Raw genomic sequence first — 18,262 nt, 5'->3', positions numbered from 1 at the left:
TGATGTTGGAGTGGATGAATTTCCTGAAGTCTTAGAAGGAACTAGTTTAGAGAAAAAGGATGAAGATCCTTGAAATTTGTTTTTGGAACCAAAAACTATGAAATCTGAAATCGGCAAAGAAAATTCTGATCCAATTGTCCAACCAGAACAAATAAATTCAGAAGAAGAAGATGATGACAAAGAAGAAGTTGAACCTAAAGATAATGATCATGCTATTCCTAGATATGTGAGACTAAATCACAATCCTGAGCAGATTATTGGAGATAAGGATGTTGGAGTACTAACTAGAAGAAGAATCAGAGAGAAGTCATGCATGATCTCTACTATTGAACCAAGAACTGCTAAGGAAGCATTTGGTGATGATCATTGGGTTAAATATATGGAGGAGGAAATAGATCAAATTGAGAAGAACAACACATGGACCCTAGTACCTTGACCGGTAAATAAAAATGTGATAGGTACTAAGTGGGTATTTAGGAACAAGTCAAATGAAGATGGTGTTGTAGTTCGCAACAAAGATAGGTTAGTTTGCAGAGGCTATGCACAAGAGGAAGGAGAAGATTATGGGGAGAATTTTGCACCAGTGGCAAGACTGGAAGGTGTCAAAACTTTACTTACATTTGCAGCACATAATAAATTCAAGGTATACAAGATGGATGTTAAGTCAACATTTTTGAATGGGATCCGGAAAGAAGAAGTATACATTAAGAAACCAGATGGTTATCCTTTAACTAATGAGAAAGACATGGTATGAAGATTGCATAAGGCTTTATATGGATTAAAGTAGGCACCGAGAGCATGGTATGAAAGGCTTCATACACATTTGATGAAGATAGGTTTTCTGAGAACTAGTGAAGATAGCAATATATATCTCAAATCTGAAGGAGATAAAATACTGGTCAGAGAAGTATTTGTAGATGATATTATATTTGGAGGTAATGATGACATGAGAAATTATTTAGCAGATGAAATGAAAAATGAGTTTGAAATGTCTCTAGTGGGAGAAATAAATATTTTCATAGGCTTGCAAATACAGCAAATGAAGAATGGTATTTTCATGATACAGTCTAAGTATGTGAAAGAGGTCTTGAAGACATTTGGTATGAGTGACTGTAAACCAGTTGGGACACCAATGGTTACAAGTTGTAAGTTGTCTAAGGAAGATGAATCCATGTCTGTTGATGAGAAGGAATACATGTCAGTGATTGGAAAATTGCACTATGTTGTTCACAACAAACCCAATATAGCTCGTGCAGTTGGCCTAGATGCCAGATTCCAGAAGAATCCTAAGGAAACACATTTGATAGCAGCCAAGAAGATTTTTAGATATTTGAAAGGTACTGTTGACTATAGATTATGGTATCCATATGGAGGAAATTTTGACTTGAAGGTGTACACAAATGTAGATTGGATAGGAAATGTTGATGACAACAAAAGCACAACCGATGGAGCATTTTTTCTTGGAGGAAGACTTGTTTCATGGGGTAGTAAGAAGTAGAGTTGTACATCATAATCTACTGTTGAATCTGAGTATGTTGCAACTTACATGAATTGTACCCAGGCTATCTGGATGAGGCACATTTTGGAAGGTTTTAAGATGAAGATTTCAGAACCTGTAAAGATCTAATGTTATAATACAAGTGCCATAAATATTTCCAAGAACCATGTTTTGCATGCACAAACCAAGCATATTGAATTGAAGTATCATTTTTTGAGGGAAAAAGTACAGAGTAGAGATGTGATCTTGGACCATGTTTCTACCAAGGAGCAGCTTGCAAATATCTTTACTAAACCTCTGCCTAAGACTACTTTTGAGTATCTTAGAAGTCAGCTAGGGGTTGTCCCTCTTCATGAAATTAGTTGAATGTGATGTTGATTGCATTAGTCCCTAAATTACTTGCACAATTGTTACAGGGGTTGATGTAGAAGTGGATGTATTCCATAGGGGGAGCATCAAGTTGTAGTACGTTGTTGATGCACAGTTAAATTTTGTTATTACATGTTTTACTTTAAATCTGGTATTACTGTCAAAGGGGGAGAAGAATTATGTGATTATGAGAAGGAGAACTAGTGACAGAATGAAGACAGAGAGAGCATGTGAATACTTGGTAATGTAAACTAGTATTATTATTCACATTCACAACAAAAAGCAATGGTGTTGATATTTGTATTGCCATCAATGCTAAAGGGGGAGATTGTTGGCATTTGCATGAAGATTACATTAATGATATGTTATGTTGTCATTGATGTCAATTGAACTGGTAATGATATTGCTGACATTGTTGTTAATATTGATATTGTCTTGAAACTAGTAGGAAGAACTCTATAAAAGATATTGTAAACCGATATGTAAGTTTGTGAGTTGAACCAGTAAACCGGTGTATAAGGTTAAACCCTTTCTATGTTATGTAATCGGTAAACCCTGTCAGTTGTTTATGTTAAACCCTAAATGATTAAGGTTGTTGAATTGGTTATGTTGGTTTATGATTTAAGTGGTAATTATGGTGACATATAATGTCATTGTATGAAGACAAGTTCAAATTTTTTCCATGCGTTTGTTTGTCTAGGGAAGGAGAAAAGTGTATTGCATCTAATGCAAAGCACGTGATGAGTTACTAAGCTCGAGGAAGCGGTAATCAAGGAGCAGTTGAGGTTCTCTTGATTGATGTGGTGAGATTGCTATGAAATCCAACGGTCATACTTGTACTAACTTGTTTGTAATCTTGATGATGAGAGGATTAGATGTTTGTTTTGTTACCGACCTAATTGATTTGTATTTAAGGTCGATGAAGTTGTTTTTGTTTGAGTGTTGGCAAGAGTTGGCAAAAATCAATTGAGTGTGTGGTTGCCTAACCGGAGAATGAGTCTACAGTTTGAGTAGAGGCAAATAGAAGCTGAAATGGATCTGATCAAGTAAATGTAGTGTTATTCAGACAGATCAAGAAACTCCTATTGTTTTCTGACAATTATAGCAGAATTGAAATCCCTTAAATGGGTAAGCTCTAACAAGGTGGTCCATTAGATTGGATTCTCAAATCCTCTACTAAGGTTACTCCTTACAGAGTATTTTCTTCTAACAAGGAATTTGTTGTCAATCCCTTAACCGGGTGATTCCTAATAGGATCGGTTCTTCACATGACTTTTGTAAAAATTTTAACAGGCTAGGCTCCTAACAGGGTGAACTTCAAAAGATTTCAAATATTTTCTTGTGAGTCCCATCTCGCCATGGTTTTTACCTATTTGGGTTTTCCATATATAAATACTTGTGTCTTTTGGTGAATGTTTTTGTGGTTATGATCTTACTGTTGATTTGATTAACTACTTAACTATTTTTGATGAGACATGATAACCGGAAGCATTGAATAGTGAAGCATTTGGATGTTTACAAGTTGAATGTTGTTTACTATTTGATTGCTCTAACAGTCAACCAATATTTATATGAGTATTGATCTTGATAGAGGTATTTCATTGATAAGTTTACTTTGTGTGTTTGAGTTTGAGTTTGGGAAATTTGTATCAGTTTTTGTATTTACTGATTCACCCCCCCTCTCATTAATCTACCAGATATTTATTCTTTCATCATACCATCACATATAATTATTATGGTGGGAAAAGTAAATGAGATTGTCAAGGAAACTCATGAGGCTTGGGTTAATTTATTTGTTGGTAAACTAGGTTTCTTTACATCACTGGATACACCTCCTAAGTTTGACATTCCAGACATCCCAGTTGATGATAAGGGTAAAGGTATACTAGGTAGAGATCCACCAGTTTTAGAACTATAACTAGCTAAGGACATTCCTCTGGTAGTAACACATGTACAGGATGTATATCTCAACTTATCGGTAGAAGACAATCCTCCTCTAGTAATTGATGTTGATAAAATTGAAATTCATGAAGTAGAGGTTGCATAAAAAACTACACCAAGTGGTGAAGCCATCGGTGCTAAGGAGAAGATAAAGGATGCAGTTGAACAAAATGCAGAGGAGAAATGTCAGGATGAATAAATTGAAGTTAGGGTACTGAAACCTTCCCCAACTATTGGTCTCTCATTGTTGGCACTTGACTCATCCAGTCAACAAGATTTTGGTCATTTTGGAAAATATAAATATTGAGCAATTGAGTAGTTTTTGATGTTTGTTGCATCTCAAAATTTGAGGAAGGAGGATTTAGAGGAAGAAGCTTGAGGAAGGGAAGCTACAGAAAACCAAAGTCACTCCTTCAGCAGCACAGAAGAAAAATTTGAAGGAGAGGAAGCCTACTAAGAAAAGAAAACTGGAAAAGGAGTTTGCTCCCACCCCGGTAAGAAGAAGAAATCAGACCTAGATAAAACTCTTGAATATGGAAAATGTGTTAAGGTTATTGGTCCTCTTTTGTTTTCTTAATTAATTGATCAAATTACAAAGGATGGCATTTTGAGTAACATACAACATTATTATGGCAATATGGATGATAAAGAGTAGACAAAAATAGAAGAATTAGTTTTTTATACTTAGATATATATAAGAAAGCTTTACTTGAGATTGAGAAACAAATATTGGCAGATTTGTATAATAAGTTAGATGCTAGGAGATTGTGTGTTATTGAGGAAGACAAACATATAGAGGTTCAAGAACTACTAAGTGTTTGTGGTGTTGATTCATGTGGTTGCATTAATAGTACTTGTTGTTACTTTTGTTTATGCATATCAGTTATTAAGTGGAGTTGTTAATAAGGTTAAAAATATTATATCCATCATAACATTGATCCCCCCCCCTCTTAGTGTTCTTTTATTCCAACAACTGGTATCGGAGGTTGGTGCCTTGGAATAAGTCTAAGATCTTGAGGAAGATCCTATACCTAGAATCCATGGAGGTGAGTCTACATAAGGAACTTGAAGTAGCACTTGAAGACTATGATGTTGAAAGGTTGAAGAACTTGAAGTTGCAAGATGAGTTGAATTTTGCAAAGGAATTCATCCTTACCCTATAGGAAAGGTTATCATCTACTCAAAGATAAAAGGAAGGAACTTTTATAAAATCTGGATGATGAAGAGAAGAATGCCCTTAAGGAATTATGTTAGAAGCTAAGTCAGGAGAATAATGTCATGAAGAATGAGATGCAAGCCATGACCATGAGGATGTCCAACAAAATTGAAGACCAAAAGAAGAATGAAGAAAATCTTGCTATATCTCTAAAAGACAGATTTGAGGAATGCATTAGGCTAGTGCATGAGAATGATGTGTTGAGAACTGAGTTGGTGCAATCATAGAACAATGAGCAAGAGTTGGAGAGAATGGTGATAGCCCTAAGAAGTGATCTAGATGCTGCAAATGAATACAAAGAAAAGTTAAGGGTTACTTCTGCAAGGCTTGATGAATTATTGAAGGATCAAAGAGACAATGGAGACACTAGAGGTCTTAGATTTGAGCATGGAGAAAGCTTTGGTACTGCAAATCAGGGGAATCTACTTGACAACTAGAATCTAAAATCACTAGTAAGGCAGCCCAATGAACATAAATTTAATGGTAGATGCTCTGTTTGTAATGAGTTTGGTCATAGCGCAAGCCAATGCAGGAACAGAGAAAATCAAAATCATAATGAAGTTCTCAATCAGTGTTCAAATTTTAAGAAGTATGGTCATAGGACAAAATATTATAGAATGAATGTGAGATGTCATGCATGTGGAAATTTTGGAAATATGGCTAATCAATGTAGGTCAAAGAATAGTCAAGGACTCAATAAGGAGATTTAGAACAAAAATGTTACTTGCTATGCATGCAACAAAATGGGACACATTGCTATTATTGCAGAAGCAAGAATACACCAAAGGGGAATGAAACATCTAATGAGAAGGCAAATAAAAAGGTTGATGAAATCTAGTAAGCTCATGCTAAATAGTGAATTAGGAAATCTAATGATCAACCAGCAGAGGATAAGTGATGGGATGGGGTATGGGATAGACTAGCCTAGTCTATGCTCTTGGATCCTTCCCTTGGATCACCTGGTGTTCTCTTCACACCCTAGGGTCTCTAGGACTTCCCTTTCTTGAGGAATCCCCTGACCTTGCCCAATCCACCCACCAATGAGTTGTAATGCTGCTTCTCAGGTCTCACCTACTCATGAGACTCAAAACCCCTTACTATGGCTAATAAGGGCTTGGCTTGTTCCACACCTTCCAAGGTATTAGTAAGGATAGATCAAGTCTCTAACAAGGTTTTTCCACTCATCAATGTGCCCCCAAGAGGTTTCAAGCTTTCAACCCCTTAGCGATTTCACTGTTTTGTGTTTTTGCCTTCAAAATAGGGCTACAAGGATTTTGACCAATTAGGCCTCCTACCCAGTCCTTTAGGGCTCCCTCTCACAAATGATGCACAAAAAAACCAAACTCCCAAAATGGACTACCATTCATTTCGAAAGGGCTCAAGGATTTCTCTAGTTTTGGGCCTCCAAGTGGTCGCACAGTGCCTAGGGCAAATTTTGGGGTTTTTAAGGGTTTTGTGAGGGTTTTTAAGGTCTTCTTGGGTCTCAGTGAATGTTTTGTGTTTTAGCCACCTTTTTTGGATTGGTGGAGGCTCCTCCTTCACACCAGTGGTGCTTCACACACTCCTCTACACCTCTTGCAAAGGGTGCACTCTCCTCTGACCAAGCTTGCTCTCCAAGACCTCTGCACCAACTACCATTCCTAACCAGGCACTGTCCAGTCTCGCCTAGGAGTGGTTGAATGGTTGGCTTCCCTACATTTTCAAAGGCCCTTCTTGTACTAACCTATAGTACAAGGTTTTCACTCTCAATCCCCATGATTTCATGGTGGTTCCACAATGGGGAATGGAGTTATGCAGCCATTTACACAAACTAGTCCATAACTAGACAGTAAGGAGAAAATTCACAAAATAAAAACAAACACACCTCCCTTACAAATAAAAACCTAATATAAACACTCAAAATGAGAGTAATTACACCATACAAGACAATCCACAAAGTTTTGCATGCAAATCAATCCATTAATTTGCTTGGTTGCTTCATTCAAACTGACTGGTAACCAACAAAATAGTCACAGTCAAGCTTTCCTTACTTGGGCCGTACAATAATGATTAACCTCCTCATGTTTTAGGGTTTGAAACATCTTATACCACCCATACCTTTATTTTTGTGCCAAAATTAGGGCTCTCCATGCTCAATAAGGCTCTTTGACCATTTGGGTGGAAAAGTTGCTTGACAACTTTTAAAAGTTGTCATGCAACTTTTGCATCTTTTAAGCAACTTTGCCATTGTTGCTTTTCATGACTCCTAAGCCTATTTTGGGCTATCCTAAAAATAGTAACATGGAAATAAGGCCTAATACACATTCAAGACACACTCAACCTCTCCTGCACAAGAAATCACAACAAAAACACTAAGGACCCTAAACTAGGACCTAGTCAAGAACAAAAGAGCTCATGGCTCTTATTACATATACAATGGCTCCGAAAGAAGAATAACACCAACAAAAAAAGAAGGAGGAAGAACTAGAAAGGGTTCTCCTACACCATACTCCCCCTCTACACACAAGTAATAAATAGAAGAAGAGATGAGAGCCATGTCTATGCAAATTGTCTTGAACTTGCTCTCCTCCACCCAAGTTGCTTCAAATACAGGTTGGGCTGTGCATTTCACCAAGTGCTCCATGTAGACCTGGTGTCTAGTGGACTTCTTCACCCTAGATTCCAAGATCCACTTTTCTATAGGCTTCTTCACCTATGGTAAGACATTAACATCTAGGTCCTGCAGTACCTTGGCTTGGCTCTCAATCTGCCCTTCTATCTCACCCCTGTACATGATCAGGTCAGCAACATTAAAGGCTGGTGATATAGCCAAATCTGAAGGCAGGTCAACCTTGTAAGAATTCTCACCATATTCTGATAGGATTATACAAGTTCCTACCCTCTTCATTTCCAGTTTGGTAGGCTTACAACTTTGCATCCTAGCTTTGCTCAAATGGACCATCACATAGTCACCCACCTTGAACTGAACCTCTCTCCTTTTCTCATCTATTTTTGCTTTCAATTTTTGAGTGGATTCAAGGATGGCTTTCTTGACTTGCTTTGGAACTTCCTTGATGGTTTGAGTGAAGTCCTCTGCTTGCCCACTCTTCATCTCCAAAGTACCAAGGTCTCTCAAGTCACATACTCCCCTTGGATGTTTGCCAAACACAACTTCAAAAGGAATTATACTAGTGGTCCTATTCACAATGTCATTATATGCATACTCTACTTGAGGAATGATTAGGTCCCATGTTTGTCCATACTCCTTAGTTAGACACCTCAACAAGTTGCCTAACACCCTATTGATGACTTCAGTTTGACCATCCGTTTGAGGATGGTAAGTTGAGCTAAATGACAAGTTAGTTCCTAGTCTCCTCCATAATGTTTGCCAAAAATTGCCCATGAACTTGCTATCCCTATCTGAAACAATGCTTAAAGGGAGTCCATGAATTATAACAATCTCCTTAAGGAAGAGATGTGAAACATAGCTTGCATCATGTGTAGTTCTACATGGAATGAAATGGCTCATCTTGGAAAATCTATCTACTACCACATAGATGTTGTCCATACCTATCTTTGTCTTGGGAAGTCCTACTACAAAGTCCATGCTTATGCATTCCCAAGGTCTATTTGGGACTGGTAATGGTTGATAGAGACCAGCATTTCTTGGTCCTCTCTTTGTTCTTTGACACATACCTCTTCACATCTCTTGGCAACTTTGGCCAATAGTAGTACCTCTGTACTAAATCCAAGGTTTTATTGACTCCAAAGTGTCCACTTAAACTGCCATTGTGTTTCCCTTGGATGAGGTTTTCCCTCATGGATCCTCTTGGCACACACAACTAATCACCCTTGAACAAGAGACCATTTTGGAGAGTATAATCTGCATACTCACCATGGAAATGGTTCTCAAACTCCTTGCAAACCTTGTAAGCTGATGAGAAGTCTTCATCTCCTTCATAGAGGTCCTTGAAACCTTCTATTCCCATGCTCTACAATTGTAGTTCTTGAACTATCAACAACTTCTTGCGTAATGCATTTGCCACCTTGTTGAGTTGCCCCTTCTTATGCTTGATGGTGAAGGTGAAGGATTGGAGATATTCCATCCATTTCAAATTCCTATTTCTAAGATTTTCTTGAGTGTTAATGTAAATCAATGCCTAGTTGTCTGTGAACACCACAAATTCCTTTGGAAGTAGGTAATGCCTCCATTTTTTAAGTGACTGCACTAATGCATACAACTCTAGGTCATAGGCTGAGTACTTCTTCTTTGCTTCATTAAGCTTCACACTGAAAAATGCCACAGGTCTTCCCTCTTGACTCAATACACCCCCTACTACAATTCCACTTGCATCACACTCCAAAGTGAATAGCTTATCAAAAGTATGTAGGAGAAGGATAGGTTTTGTGGCTACTTCTTGCTTCAACAATTGAAATGCTTTGTCAGCCTACTCAGTCCATTTAAACTTAGTTTTAAGGCCTCCTTTTATGGTGTCAAGGACTGGTGCACATATGCCACTAAAGTTCCTCACAAACTTCCTATAGAATTGGGCTAAACCATGGAAACTCCTAACTTTAGTCCTTGTTCTAGGTGCAGGCCAATTCAAGATTGCCTCCACTTTACTTGGATCCATTTTCAAGGTTCCCTTAGGCACCACAAATCCTAAGTAGACCAGATCTTGCTTCAATAAGTCACACTTCTCTAGGTTGATGGATAACTTCTCCTCATGCAACCTCTCTAAGACTAACCTCAAATGCTCAAGGTGCTCCTCTTTAGTTCTTCTATAGATGAGAATGTCATCTAGGTACACCACCACATATCTACCTATGAAGTCTTTTAACACCTCATTCATTAACCTCATGAAGGTGCTTGGGGCATTGGTGAGTCCAAATGGAATCACAAGCCATTCATACAATCCTTCTATGGTCTTGAAAGAAGTATTCCACTCATCACCCTCCTTGATTCTAATCTAGTGATAACCACTTTTAAGGTCCAACTTGGTAAAATACATAGCACCTCCTAAACAATCCAATAAATCCTCTATTCTAGGAATAGGAAACCTATACCTTATGGTGATCCTATTGATTTCCCTTGAATCAGTGCAAAGTCTCCACTTACCTCCTTTTTTGGATGCTAGCACTACTAGGACTGTACATGGGCTAATGCTCTTCTTAATCAGTCCTTGTTCGAATAACTCCTGCACTTGCCTTTCTACTTCCTTCTTTTGATCAGGTGTGAGCTTATATGCTTCCTTGTTAGGTAGGGATGCTCCAGGAACAAAGTATATTTGATGACTTATAGACCTTCTTGGTGGGAGTGTTGTAGGTGCTCCATCACTCACTATGTCCTTATACTCTTGCAACATTTGCTTCACCTCCTTGGGTACTTATGCCTACAACTTGTCTTCTTCCTCTTTTGGTTTCACAAAGATGGCACACCTCACTATCTCCTCCTCATGTAGTAAGTGTAGTAACTCTTTACCAGTAGCCAATAAGACACTAGGTGTTCTTGATGTTCCCTCTTCATTCTCTGTCAAAGACTGAATCTTAAAGGTCTTTCTATCCTTCTTAAAGGAAATGGAGTTCTCCTCTCCATCATAGATCACCTTCCTATCAAATTGCCAGGGTCTACCTAGTAATAGGTGATAGGCATCCATAGGTAACCCATCACAAAGGATCTTATGCTTGTATCCTCCAATAGAAAACTCTACTCATGTCTATTCATTGACTAGCACACTCTGCTCATGGTTCAACCATGTCACCTTGTATGGGTTAGTGTGGGGTATCCTTGTAAGTTTTAACTTCCTAACTGCCTCTTCTAATATGATGTTGTTAGTTGAGTTTGAATCAACTATCACCTTGCACACTTTACCAAGAACTTTGCATCTCACCCTAAACAATGCTCTCCTCTATTTGGGTTCCTCCTTAACCGGTTGTCTTATCAAGACCCTATTGAACATCAGATTTTCTCCAATCTTTGATTCAATATGGTCCACCTCAGGTGTCTTACTACTTGAAGAGTCTTCATGTGCATAAGAAACCCTCTTTCCACTATTTGATGATGTAGGTTTGTCAGGGCATCTATATGTCGGGTGTCCCAATTGTCCACAGTTGTAACACTTCATAGTTGCAAAGTACAAGTTACCTCTGTCGGTACCTCTACCCCTACTTGGACCACCTTGTGCACCTCTTCCTCTAGAATGGCCCCCTCTGAGATTGGTTTCACTGCCATGCTAAGTCAACTTGGCTTCTCCTTGGTTCCTCTGCCCATTTGCCTTACTTTGGTAACCACCTCGGTGGTTCATTTGTTCTCTACCTCTGCCTCTACCTCTATTATTGGAGTCTCCTTTCCTTTTGTTCCTCTCTTCTACCTTGACAACAAGCTGATGACATTTTTGAATAGTATTAGGAGTCCATAGGCTTATCTCCTCTTGAATGTTCCACTTTAGGCCGCTTAGATACCTAGCCACCTTAATAGATTCATCTTCTTGGACTTTGGATCTAAGACAAATTTTTTGAAATTTTTCGGTGTAGGAGGTCACATCAAGGTCTTTTTGCTTCAAACCCCATCTCTTCTTATGAAGTTGGACTTCATAATCCTCTGGTAAGTAGTTCTCCTTGATCTTGCTCACCATGGCCTTCCAATTGGCAGTAGGTAGCTTCCCCATGCTAACTCTCTCTTCTTCTAGGTACTTCCACCTTGTCAAAGCTGCTCTCCTTAATCTTGATTTGGCAACTTTAACCTTTTGAGCCTCTATCACTCCTTCACACTCAAAGTGGTTTTCCATGCCCTCAATCCATTCCATGATAGTCTCAATGTCCATCCTTCTACTAAAATGTGGAAATCCCTCAAAAGCTTTGGTGTTCAAAGCCTTAATAGCTTTTACAAATGGTTCTTCATTAAATACGGATCTGGTTCAGGTATAATGTCATCTATGTCTATAGTTTTCTTTCTTTTGTCCTTAGTGTCTTCTCCCCAAGGTCCTTGTGTCCTCTGATCCACCACTTCCTGCAGTTTATCCCTTATCTCACTCATAGCTTCTTCAAGGAGTCTATTCTTCTCCTTTTTCTCTTCTACCTCCCTAGCCAGCTTTTCATTAGTGACCATTCTGCTCTCCCCTATTGATTCACAAGTATATAGAGACATACACAGTCCAACAAATCTTTAACAAGCTCTAATACCAATCTGATGGGATGGGGTATGGGATAGACTAGCCTAGTCTATGTTGTTGGATCCTTCCCTTGGATCACCTGGTGTTCTCTTCACACCCTAGGGTCTCTAGGACTTCCCTTACTTGAGGAATCCCCTGACCTTGCCCAATCCATCCACCAATGAGTTGCAATGTTGCTCCTAAGGTCTCACCTACTCATGAGACTCAAAACCCCTTACAATGGCTAATAAGGGCTTGGATTGTTCCACACCTTCCAAGGTCTTAGCAAAGATAGGTCAGGTCTCTAACAAGGTTTTTCCACTCATCCATGTGCCCCCAAGAGGTTTCAAGATTTCAACCCCTTACCGATTTCACTGTTTTGTGTTTTTGCCTTCAAAATAGGGCTACAAGGATTTTGACCAGTTAGGCCTCCTACCCAGTCCTTTAGAGCTCCCTCTCACAAATGATGCACAAAAAACCCAAACTCCCAAAATGTACTACCATTCATTTGGTAAGGGCTCAAGGGTTTCTCTAGTTTTGGGCCTCCAAGTGGCCGTATAGTGCCTAGGGAAAATTTTGGGGTTTTTAAGGGTTTTGTGAGGGTTTTTTAAGGTCTGCCTGGGTCTCAATGAATAATTTGTGTTTTAGCCACCTTGTCTAGATTGGTGGAGGCTCCTCCTTCACACCATTGGTTCTTCACACACTCCTCTACACCTCCTCCAAAGGGCACACTCTCCTCTGACCAACCTTGCTCTCCAAGACCTCTGCACCAACTACCATTCCTAACCGGGCACTGTCCAGTCTCACTAGGAGTGGTTGAATGGTTGGTTTCCCTACATTTTCAAAGGCCCTTCTTGCATTGAACTATAGTACAAGGTCTACACTCTCATTCCCCATGATTTCATGGTGGTTTTACAATGGGGAATGGAGTTATGCAACCATTTACACAAACCAGTCCAAAACTGGACAGTAAGGAGCAAATTCACAAAATAATTGCAAACACACCTCCCTTAAAAATAAAAACCTAATATAAATGCTCAAAATGAGAGTAATTACACCATACAAGACAATCCACATAGTTTTTCATGCAAATCAATCCATTAATTTTCTTGGTTGCTTCATTCAAACTAACTGGTAACCAACAAAACAGTCATAGTCAAGCTTTCCTTACTTGGGTCGTACAATAATGATTAACCTCCCCATGTTTTAGGGTTTGAAACATCTTATACCACCCATACCTTTGTCACTATGCCAAAATTGGGGCTCTCCACAATCAATAAGGGTCTTTGACCATTTGGGTGGAAAAGTTGTCATACAACTTTTGCATCTTTTAAGCAACTTTGCCATTGTTACTTTTCATGACTCCTAAACCTATTTTGGGCTATCCTAAGGATAGTAACATGCAAATAATTCCTAACACACATCCAAGGCACACTCAACCTCTCCTACACAAAAAATCACAACAAAAACACTAAGGACCCTAAACTAGGACCTAGTCAAGAACAAATGAGCTCATGGCTCTTATTACATATACAATGGCTTCAAAAGAAGCATAACACCAACAAAACAAGGAGGAAGAGCTATAACGGGTACTCCTACACCAATAAGTAGGTTATTGAGTAGGCTATTTCAGTTTTGCAGCAGCTTGCACTAGAATGCAAGATAGATCAGGTTGCTAGTCTATCCGGTAAGTTGAAAGATTTGACTAAGAAAATTACAAAAGAGTGTAAAACTCTTCAACAAGTGTGAAATCGACAGTTGGTGGAAAGGTATAATACAACTAGAAAGGTCATCTATTATAATATGATCACATCTGAAAAAGCTAATCTAATAGAAGAGATGACAAGGATTGATGTAGCTCTTCAACAATGTTGTCACATATACTGGTCTTGCACTAACACAACAAAAATAACAACAGACTTGGATAATAAAGTTAAGGTGGGTAAGGACAAGTTAGAACAACTTTTAGTCACTTTTGATAGTATTGAATCATCGACCAGCTCTGTTGATGGTCAAATTTTCTTTTAGAGTCTGAAATTTCAGCCTTGGAGAAGGAAAAGGACAAATTAATCTGTCGGGCCAGAGAATTGAGAGGTTTGGTAAGTCCCCATCTTAATACTTTGTTACTTCATAAGCAAGAATTTATGGACCAGATGAATATACCCACACTGGATACCCTAACAAAAGAAAAACTACATGCTTACATTCTGAATGAGTTTGTATCAATTTTGAGAACTCTAAAATCTGGTTGGGATACTTATTTGGCAATTTTGAAGGGTGCTTATTTGGATATTTTAAAGTACATTTAGATATGGTATTCACAATTTTGCTTTGTATATAATTTCATTCATTTCTTATTTTTTGCCCTGGCCTTTGGCATTGCTATCAAAGGGGGAGAGGTGGATGTGAAAAATATCAAGGGACATAAGACGTAATGTATAGCTCAGGGGGACCAGCTTTCTGAGATCAGTTTTGGGAGATCCGTTTTTGGATAGGAACTGGTACAACACTTCAACGATCCATTTTTCACATGAGTGTTGCCATCAATGCCAAAGGGGGAGATTGTTGGCAATCGACACTCATTCAGGTTATAGGTGTTTTCATTGCTAGAAACGCACTTCATGGGAGATCCGACAATAACTTCACTAGCATTTAGGGAACTGGCATGCATGTAACCAACAAACTTGGAACTAATATTCTAAGGCTGACATAGGAGATTGATCCAGCAAGCGTGGAAGTGGAAATAGTCTTATTGTTTTATGTTTATATTTTGTTTGGGTAGACATGTGTCTTATCATTTGAAATATGGTTGTAAGTTGACATAAGGCATTTGTGTTTATTCATATAAATGGGTATATAAGTCAATCTAAGTTAGGTCATTTTGTGGTGCTATTATTCAAGAAGATATGTAGCAGTGTCTAGATTTTGCTAACAAAATAATTTTCTATAGTAGACACCAACATACAAGTCTTATGGTGGGTAGAGTAAATAAGATTGTCAAGGAAACTCATGAGGCTTGGGTTGAGCTCTTTGTTGATAAACTAGGTTTCTCTACATCATCGGATACACTACCTAAGTCTGACATTCAAGAACATCTTAGTTGATGCTAAGGGTAAAGGTATACTAGGTGGAGATCCACCACTTTTAGAACTGAAACTAACTAAGGACATTCCTTCAGAAGTAACACATGTATAGGATGTAGCTCGATCAACATACTGGTAGAAGACAATCCTCCTTCGGTAATTGATGTTGATACATTTGAAATTCATGAAGTAGAGGCTCCAAAAATAACTGCACCAAGTGGCAAAGCCACCAGTGCTGAGGAGAAGAAAAAGGATGCATTTGAACAAAAGGTAGAGGAGAAAGGTCAGGATGAATAGACTGAAGTCAGGGTACCGATACCTTCCTTGGCTATTGGTCACTCATTGTTGGCACTTGAATCATCCAGTGAAGAAGATTTTGGTCATTTTGAGAATACGAATATTGAGCAACTGGGCAGTTTTGAATTGATGTTTGTTGCGGCTCATAAATTGAGGAAGGGAAGTTGTAGAAAACCAAATTCACTCCTTCAGCAACACAAAATAAAATTTTGAAGGAGAGCAAGCCTACTGAGAAAAGAAAATCAACCAAGGAGTCTTCTCCCACCCCTGGTAAGAAGAAGAAATCAGACCTAGATAAAACTCTTGAATCTGGAAAAAGTGATAAGGTTATTGGTCCTCTTTTTATTGCTTAATTAATTGATCAAATAACCAAGGATGGTATTTTAAGTAAAATAAAGCATTAATATGGCAATATGGATGATAAAGAGAAAAAGGAAATAGAAGAATCAATTTTTTATACCTAGACACATATAAGAAAGATTTACTTGAGATTGAGAAACAAATACCAATAGATTTGTATAATAAGTTAGGTGCTAGGAGATTGTCTTCTGTTGAGGAAGAAAAACATATAAAGCTTCAGGAATTACTAATTGTTTGTGGTGTTGATTCATGTGGTTGCATTAATATTACTTGTTGTTACTTTCTTTTATGCATACTGGTTATTAAGTGGATTTGTTAATAGGGTTAAAAATATTATATCTAGCAGAACAATGACCCCCCCCTCTTAGTGTTCTTGGATTCTGACAAGTTTGACTCTATTGATGAGTGGATAATAGATAGTGGTTGTTCACATCACATGATCGGTGATAAGAACAAATTCATATCATTTGAAGAGTTTGATGGTGGTGTAGTAAGATTTGGTAATAACTCACCCTGCATGGTAAAAGGTAAAGGATCTATTTCACTAAATGATAAGAGTAACACAGATGATGTTTATTTGGTTGAAGGGTTAAAACATAACTTGTTGAGTGTTGGGAAACTAAATGATAAAGGATATCACCTTGAGTTTAAAAAAGGAGTGTGCAGGATCATGGGATGCAATGGAGACTTGATTGCTACTAGTAAACAGACTAGAGGTAATCTTTTTCATCTGATTGCTAATGTGAATAGTTGTTTGGTGGCTAAAATTGAAGATAGTTGGTTGTGGCACAAAAGGTTCCGTCGTGTCAACTTTGATAATTTGAAAGGTCAACAAATCAAGTATGGTGAGAGGTATGCCCCTACTTGTTAAACTAGATAATATGTTATGCAAAGATTGTTAGATGGGTAAGATGACTTTGACATCTTTTAAGAGTAAATCTTTTTCTTCAGAGAATATTCTTGATTTAGTGCATATTGATCTATGTGGTCCTATGGGGACTAGAAGTTTTTATGGTGATAAGTATTTTGATTTTCAGTAATGATTTTGCAAGGATGATGTGGGTAACTTTCTTGAAGGAGAAATTAGAGGCATTCAACAAATTCAAGAACTTTAAAGCCCTAGTTGAAAAGGGAACCAACAAGAATCTGAAGTGCTTAAGATCTGGTCGGGTTGGAGAATTTACTTCTGATGAGTTTACTAGGTATTGTGAAGAACATAGAATAAAGAGACAAATGTCATCACCTAGGACTTCACAATAGAATGGCATTCCATAGAGAAGAAACAGAACAATAGTGGAAGTTTCTAGAATAATATTGAGACAAGGAGATGTTCCAAAAATGTTTTGGAGAGAAGCAAGTAGCACTTCTATTTATGCTTTGAACTGGGTTCTTGTGAAGAAAGGTAATGATAAAACACCTTATGAACTTTGACATGGTAAGATTCCTACTATCAGCTACTTTAAAGTTTTTGGTAGTAGATGTTTTATTAAAAGAGATGATTTTACTAGAAAGTTTGATGCAAAGAGTGATGAAGGGATATTTCTTGGATATTCTACCCAGAGAAAAGCATTCAAATGTTATAATAAAGAGACAAAGAAAATAGTTGAGAGTGTGAATGTTAAGATTGATGAATTTTCTGACAAACCTGATGAGTCCAGCGGATCAGAGCCTACTGATGATAAAAAAAAACTTGTGTATTTAACCAGAAGTGTAGAAGGAAGATGAGTAGAACAATGTAGAAATAGGAGCTCAACTGGTAAGCGATGAAGAAGATGATTCACATGAAGCAGAAAGAATTGCACCAGAAATGGTAATCCCAAGATATTTAAGGATAAATCATTTTGAAGACCAGATTATATGAGACAAGAATGCTAGTGTGCAGACAAGAAGAAAAATCAGAGAGAATTCCTCTTTGATTTCTACTATTGAGCCAAAGACTATTAGAGAAGCTTTGAAAGATAAAGACTAGTTGAATGTAATGAATGAAGAACTTGACCAGATTGAGAAGAACAATACATGGTCTCTTGTTCCCAGACTGAAAGACAAAAATGTTATTGGGACAAAATGGGTATTCAGAAACAAACTTAATGCAGATGGTGAAGTTGTTAGAAATAAGGTGAGGTTGGTTTGCAAAGGGTATGCATAAGAAGAAGGTGAAGACTATGGTGAAACTTTTTCACTAGTGACAAGACATCAGGGTGTTAGAATGTTTCTTGCCTTTGCTGCTTTTAAAGGATTTTGTTGGCAAATGCACACTCCAATGAGAAATTGTAGGTGATTGAAGGTATTGTCATTGATGGCAACCTTACAATCATGTGATACCGGCAGGCAGACACAAGCACCGCACCGACATACTCTACACCAACAT

This window comes from Cryptomeria japonica, chromosome 6, assembly GCF_030272615.1.
Source record: "Cryptomeria japonica chromosome 6, Sugi_1.0, whole genome shotgun sequence".
Lineage (NCBI taxonomy): Eukaryota > Viridiplantae > Streptophyta > Pinopsida > Cupressales > Cupressaceae > Cryptomeria > Cryptomeria japonica.
This window is presented reverse-complemented; position numbering follows the sequence as displayed.